Genomic DNA, 7050 nt, shown 5'->3' on the forward strand with positions numbered 1-7050 from the left:
TATATATTGCGTATACAAACATTGTTGTTTTGCTACGGGTATAATTTAGGAGGGGAAAATTTTGTACAAGGCAAAGCCGACCAACAGTCTATTCGTAGGGTTTTCGAATGGAGCAGAGAGCCACGATTCCCACCATCACGGTGATTGCTGCCAAGCTGGCTATTATCTGTGAGGTGTGTGAATGTTTGTTCTCTAAAAGCGGGATAGCGTGCAAATAACGTGCGGTCTGCGGTAGTTTATCAAAAAATTGGGACATAAACATAAGTGTTCAAAAAAGCATATTTCTTACCGTAGCGTGTAGCGGGTGTTTTTACAATGATAATACCTACTATTTACTAACAGTCTAAGTTAAATGCCCAGATTGGCTTTAATCAGTTATGTTTTTGCTATCCGAAATCGCGCGCTTTCTCGTGCTGGACGCTCCCGCTTGAAGCAGCGGCATCCTGAACGACAAAGCCGGACGTGAAGTTAACCTAGCTATTCTTTATACAGATTACCCAAAAAGTAGCCACAATTAATTTAAGAAATTATCTTTGTATTTTTTTCTGCCATTTTAAATAGATCACAACATTCAAATCGGCAAATTTCGATTGATCTACCACGGAACACATTGTGTTCTACTCACTGGAGTTTTAGCCCCAAAAAAAAGTATTTAAATTTGGATTGAGAAAGGTATAACTTAAGAGAAGTCTTGAAATATTTACTTTTTGACAACAAGTATTTCGAGGAGACAGGACTGACAGAACCAACACTGTCCATCCGCTCGAGGGTTAGGCAGTATTCCGATAAATTTGACATTGTTGTCGCTTATGATTGTTTTTTTTTTGTTAATAGTACCTGAAATAAATACGTATGCTCAACATATATAACTAGAATTTTGAAATTTATTTTTTCTAACTAAATCACTATGCATTCTAAATTGTATGCGTTGTTCATAATGCTTCTGGGAAGAAAAACAAGCCTAATAAATATTATTAGCATCATTATCGTTGTTTTTATCCATTACAATCTCCGTTTCATTTCTCCTATTATACCATATGTCTAAAATGTCGCCGGTTTAGTCACACGTATGCTGTGATATCAGCCGGTAAGGATTCGTTGACGATGCACACTTAACGTTTGGTGCCAGCTGAACATTGTATTGCAGGTCTTGAATATGTTAGTCTTTGATGTCGCGTCGCTTCTCGATCGCCCAAAATCACTGCCCGTTTAACTAATTATCATCACGGCAATTTCGTGCACTTTCGTTATCTTGAAGGACAAAACTGATTGCTTCGATTCGGTCTATATACAGTGAACACGTTACACCGGTTACGTGGGGCCTTACGTAAAAAAAGACTCTATTTCGAATAACGGCTTTTTTTTAAAGAGATTATAAAACCCTCGCCTCTTCTATCGGCTTCTCAGTCCCGGAGTAATGCAGGCCTTTTACGCTCGTTATAGTTACCAGAAACCCCCATATCATTATGTGTCAAAGTCCATATTTGACTCCAAACCTTTTACGCTCTCTAGATCAGGTTGTACCTTTCCCGGCCAGCTGCAGTTTACTGCGGCGCGAGATCCTAATCGTATCCATTCATCAGTTCAGTCCACCCTAGACATACTCGCAACCTATTATCATATCTGTTGTATTACACTATTCCAGTGACCTTACAGGCTTTCCGTCCCATTATAATGGCAATAGAAGGATGATGCAGAGGCTTTCCCAATGCTTCTCCGTATGCGTATAAGTTGAAGTAGCGAGAGATTGGAGGCACAGCCTTTAATAGTAAATATGCCATTAACTCAACAGCATAACAATCGCTCGCAGTGTCCTATGCGCAATAGCTAAAGAAATTGCAGGCTTCAGTGTACCCATTGAAGCCTACAATATTTTTGCACTTCCATTGTTTGTCCAGTTTTTGTCCATCCACACAGCATTAATAAGGATCGTAGAGAGCCGATATAGTGCTTATTTTAGTGTATAATACCTAAGGGGTCTCCAAAGTCCGCATGTACATCTAGTACCGTACTCTATACCTACAGAACTATATAAAAGCGTTTCGATATACTTGAGAATGTAGTTTCGCTAACGACCTTGAAACGAAAACATGGGACACGTGTCCGATCCAGCTTGATTCAACAAAAACGGGTAAAACAGAAAGGATCGAAGAAGAAGGCCAAACGAACTTGTAAACATAGTCATATCATCACGCGGTATTTAGAAGCGTCGGCCGTAGCGAATCGAGACGCCTTTACGAAATGAGGCTGTGTATTTGAGGATATTTCGAAGAACCCTAATCTTCCTGTACCTAAGAAGAGTAATCTTTACACATACAAACGCTCCGGAGATCTCCGTATCTCAGGTAGTCGAACAACGTGTACCATGTGCATATTTTTCGATAACGACTTTATTATGGCAAGGCATAGCCGACTTAATGTTGCACTAAATAAAATAGAGCATTCAAATTTTTGGCGCTAAATTTCCGATTGGTTTGATTAGCCATATTTCGAGGTAATTCTTGAACGGCGTTCTAGGAAACGTTCAATCAGAGTAGAATATCTTGTTTATTCTCTTCGAAAGCCAATATCGTGTTTCTTTTAAAAGTAAGTAAAAAAAAACAAAAAGTATAAAAGTAGTATCTTATGCATCGACGTTTTCGCTTGGCGGCATCTACGACCCTGTGCCGTACAACACATTTTCGAATTTATAGTTAGGCACCTTCAAGTATACGAAAAAAATTAAAATTTTTCTGCGCCTTAGGGAGTAAGCTAGAATTTCGAACAATATCTGCCAATGGAGTGCAATAATGCAAAAGTAAATTAGCTTAAAAACACTGCATATAGTGTTTTTTTAAAAACAGCTGATTATCAAGAAAAATAGTGTTCGTTGCGTACGAGTTCTACAAAGGGGTACAAGCCACCGATCTGAATGTTTGTCTGTTTAGTCTCGTGTGTGTCTACGCATGTTATCTTGCCACACCTTATCTTAATCTGATTAGGAGACATCTAATAAAGCGACCTAGCACCTACTTACAGACAAAGTGGGTTTGTCCTAAGTAAAGCACTGCCAAAATCAATACGATATATCAGAGTTAAAAGAAGTAGAAACTCTTTTGAGCGCAATCGTTTTCGATAGGCGTGAGTTAGATATTTGTAGCTAGCTATCAATGAAAAACAAATGTATGCGGAAAGCAAGTTTCCCATATAAGTATATTGTGCAATTGAAAATCAATAGGCCTTTTCTGCTACGGAGGCTAATCAAGAAGATCCAGTAATTTTGCTATAATATAAGAAACAAGCGTCCTTTGGCAGGCACAGGGCCACTCTGTAATGTATGACTAAATTTCAGTAACCTTCAAGGCATTTTTCCATTTACGGTAAATATTTTTCCAGCGTGCGAAACCTTGTTCCTTTTACTCTTCTCTTTGTTTTTTTGGATGTCATCGGAAGCTAGAGTGAATAACCAAAGGAGTTCGAGTAAATGCGCTTACTTTTGCCTGAGCCTTCGAAAAGCCTGTCATCTACTCAGTACTATACGCTAGGGTGGTTACACCAGCACATCTAGCCGGTGCTGTTTTGCAACCGAATGAAGATGTACTATACGAGAAAATTTGTTTGTCAATAGTTTTTCTGTTCCGAAACATCCCACTTGGAAGCAATTCATTATGAATCTATCATCCGTTTTGTGCGAAAGCATTTAATAAAAACGAAAATCTTAGCAGTATTAATAATTACGTACTTCATAAAATTTTAACGTACTTCTACGTTGCGAGTTTTACTTCCGGTAAAACCGCTTACCGCTTTCGGTTAGGTATCCTATCATACAGCCGGCGCCCATGCCTTGTTGACCGTCCTATCTCTAATTGCTTAATTCAGTTGTGCTAAGGAAGGCACTATCGATATAGAACATCGCACTGACCCTAAAGCAGCACTTGCTTGTTATAGTGGGCCTATGGCCTATGTATGTAGAAATAGAGCTTGATAGTGGTAACCGCTTGATGCGACTGAAAGTTGAATATCTTTTCTTAAACATGTGACGACTTCAATGTGAGCGTGACCTGTGCTAAAGACTCGAACTGTTGTTATGGTCCGTGACTAACGACTCAGTTCTTCGAAATACAGCGCGAAGACTATAACCCATTTTTTAGTGGTGCAAAAAAAAGTCTGTTTGATAAAATATGTCTCTAAGAGCACCGTAGTATTCTAACGAAACGTAACATATATCTTATGCTTCGATTTTTCCTAATGTATCACTTCACAGAACGTCCCTATGGTCAGGTAGCGTTACAATTTATTAATATAAATGGTACAATGCAGAAGAGTTTAGAATAGATGCTCCAAGAGATGACGGACTCGTTCAGCGCATGGAAACTGCAGTCAAATTGAAGAAAAACATTCAAATTAAACAGGGTTTCCGTAAAGGTTAAATACATGGTGCTTTTGGAAGTCTCAGTGCATCTACGCACACTTTTAAGTGTTAAAGACGTGCTATGATCGGTGATATATACAATAAATGGGACGATTTCGGGCAAACTTCCGCGAGTTAGCCAAACGTAATAGCTGTGCGAAGCTTTTGCGGTCATCAAGTACGTGAACGGTATCGCTGTTATTGTTTACGTGTTCGATTGACTGGAAAATAAAGTTTCATTAAAAGGATTGTGAATTGGTCTCCGTGGGTTTAAAGACAAACTGATTAACACAAATAGCCATAAGATAAGGTAGACTGCGAGGTCGAATCGTTCTGATAAGACATTCAACAGAGCCTATTGATGACGAAGTCAACTAATGCGTCCTACTGTACCAGGTAACCCCTGTTCGTTCCTATGTATAGGTCGAGTTTTTCTACAGTCGCAAAACCTTTTCTAAATTATTTCTTCCAAATTTCTATTGGATGTACTCTTTGTTCATTGAGAATAGATGGTGTAGCTGCGACCCAGGTCTCTAATGGTCCTATAAATAGAAAATTAAAAAATATCGGGAATTTTGCTTGATATTTTAATAAAGCAGCCTTAATCAGGATAAGTCAATTAAATGTTTTAAATTTTATACTAACTAAATTAGCATTAAGTAATTATGCTGACCCGTTGAGTAGTGCATACAACCTTCGATCAGGTCTAGTTGCACCTAAATCCTAAATATTTAAATCAATCGTCTGGTAATGATAAAGAGTTGTTGATTTGATTGTAGCTTCAGATTGCGCTCCTATAACTATCGTCTCAAAAAATGTAAAGCATATAAAAATAATTCTAACAGACGTAATCGAAGGAAATCGATTACCAGCTCACTCACCAGTTGACCCTTTAGGGCATAAGAAGCCCGGTAATCGTACGGACTTAGATTGAGGAATAAGCGGATTGAAGCCAATATTGGGTATTCCTTTGTCAAGGTCTGACCTTGTCATCAACTTGACTGATTGCGTACCTCCGATTGACGCTTCAATGGTCCATGAATCTCTTGAGGAAGGCAAGGTAGCGGACAGTGTCGAATGTTTCATTTTCGGCGAATCTCTCATGGAAGCAAATGCCTCTGATATCCATTGTAAGTACAATCACCACCTTATGTCTGAACTTACTCGATATTGCTACCAAACTCGGTTTGTTTCTAGGGCAATACCATACCTTTGCTTAGCCCCTCTCAGGTTAGCGGTGGTGATTGAATGTCATGCCTCGTCCATGACGAAGGTATGCTCCAGATGTATTCTTTGTCAACAAATTACGCGTAGAATACACAACACGCATTTCCAACTGACCTGGGCCCAATTCATGAAAAATTAATTTCTTACTCATTTTTTGCAAGTTCAGTACTTGGGTTATACTTCTGTAACACATTACATGCAGAAGCGCTGCAGTACGCGTTCTTGAAACGCTTGCGTCGTACACATATTGCGCTTTCGCTTAAAGACTTCTGCCTAATGTCTTCAATAATCTTCGATGAATTGTCGCAGCGCCATGGCTTGCCAGGAACACAAAAATTAACATTGAGGGTTCATTTATCAGACTAAAAAATGCTTTTCGATCTGAACCTATTTCTCCTGAAGTAAATTCAAACAAGAATCTTGAAATATACAAGAGACGCGTAACGTCTAAGAAAGATAATTCTGGCTGGGATGTTCCGATCGTTTGCCCATTCTTTCGACTCGAGCCTATATATAGCCACTGCTTTCTGCAGCAATATTAAATGCTTTTAGAAGCTGTCTTTTGAGGGGTTTCGATGATGTTCGGATCAGAACTTCCTAACTAGAGCATGGAAGTCTATTTTCGTTGGGTCGTTCGGATCAGAACTTCCTAACTAGAGCATGGAAGTCTATTTTCGTTGGGTCGTTCGAAATCGCGCATTGACTTCGCGCGACCAAAAATGCTCACAGTCTTAAGGTCATCGACGGCGTTTCTGGATCGGTCTCGGTAATGTTATGATTTTATCGTTTGTAGAACACGCTCTTTTTTTTAGCAGTTTCTTCGATTTGGTTAACTGCATTATTCTATGGCGAAAGTTTAAGCTGAATCTGTTCATGAATTAGTTGATTTTTAGCTCGTGCGTTCTCTATGTTCCGGACCTTCATATTTTTTCAATAGCCCTAAAGAAGGACGAAACGCATGTGATTGGGGCCAGCAAAAAAACGTCCGATCTATGCTAAGAAAAACCGTAATATTATTAGTAGCTCTTTTGTGGTCCGCATAAGATTTCAAGGGCGTTTCGCTTCAGAAGCAAACTTAGCTGTAAACTGCTCAGACCATAATTAAGGTCAGAAACAAGTAAGTTCACAGGTAGAACGAGTTCATCGCATGCCCTCATACCTTGGAGCTGGTCGGCATGAAATACCTTGATGAATTGTCGGCCTCCTCTTATGTCCGTAGTCGCCTAGCTGTGCAGTGTTCAAGGTACCAAATCCCACAGCATTTCTTTTTGTGAAAATAGTTTTTGTGTGTGTGTGTGTGTGTGTGTGAAAAAATACTGTGGGATTGCTGAAAAAGTCTTGCTGAAAGTGAAGGTCCAAAAGCTGCTATGGGCCTCCCTCCCGTCTACGACATGTACCTCACGATGAAATGAAAAGATTTATTTTTAGCTATT

This window comes from Varroa destructor, unplaced genomic scaffold, assembly GCF_002443255.2.
Source record: "Varroa destructor unplaced genomic scaffold, Vdes_3.0 BEIS01000004.1, whole genome shotgun sequence".
In the NCBI taxonomy this organism is placed as follows: Eukaryota; Metazoa; Arthropoda; class Arachnida; order Mesostigmata; family Varroidae; genus Varroa; species Varroa destructor.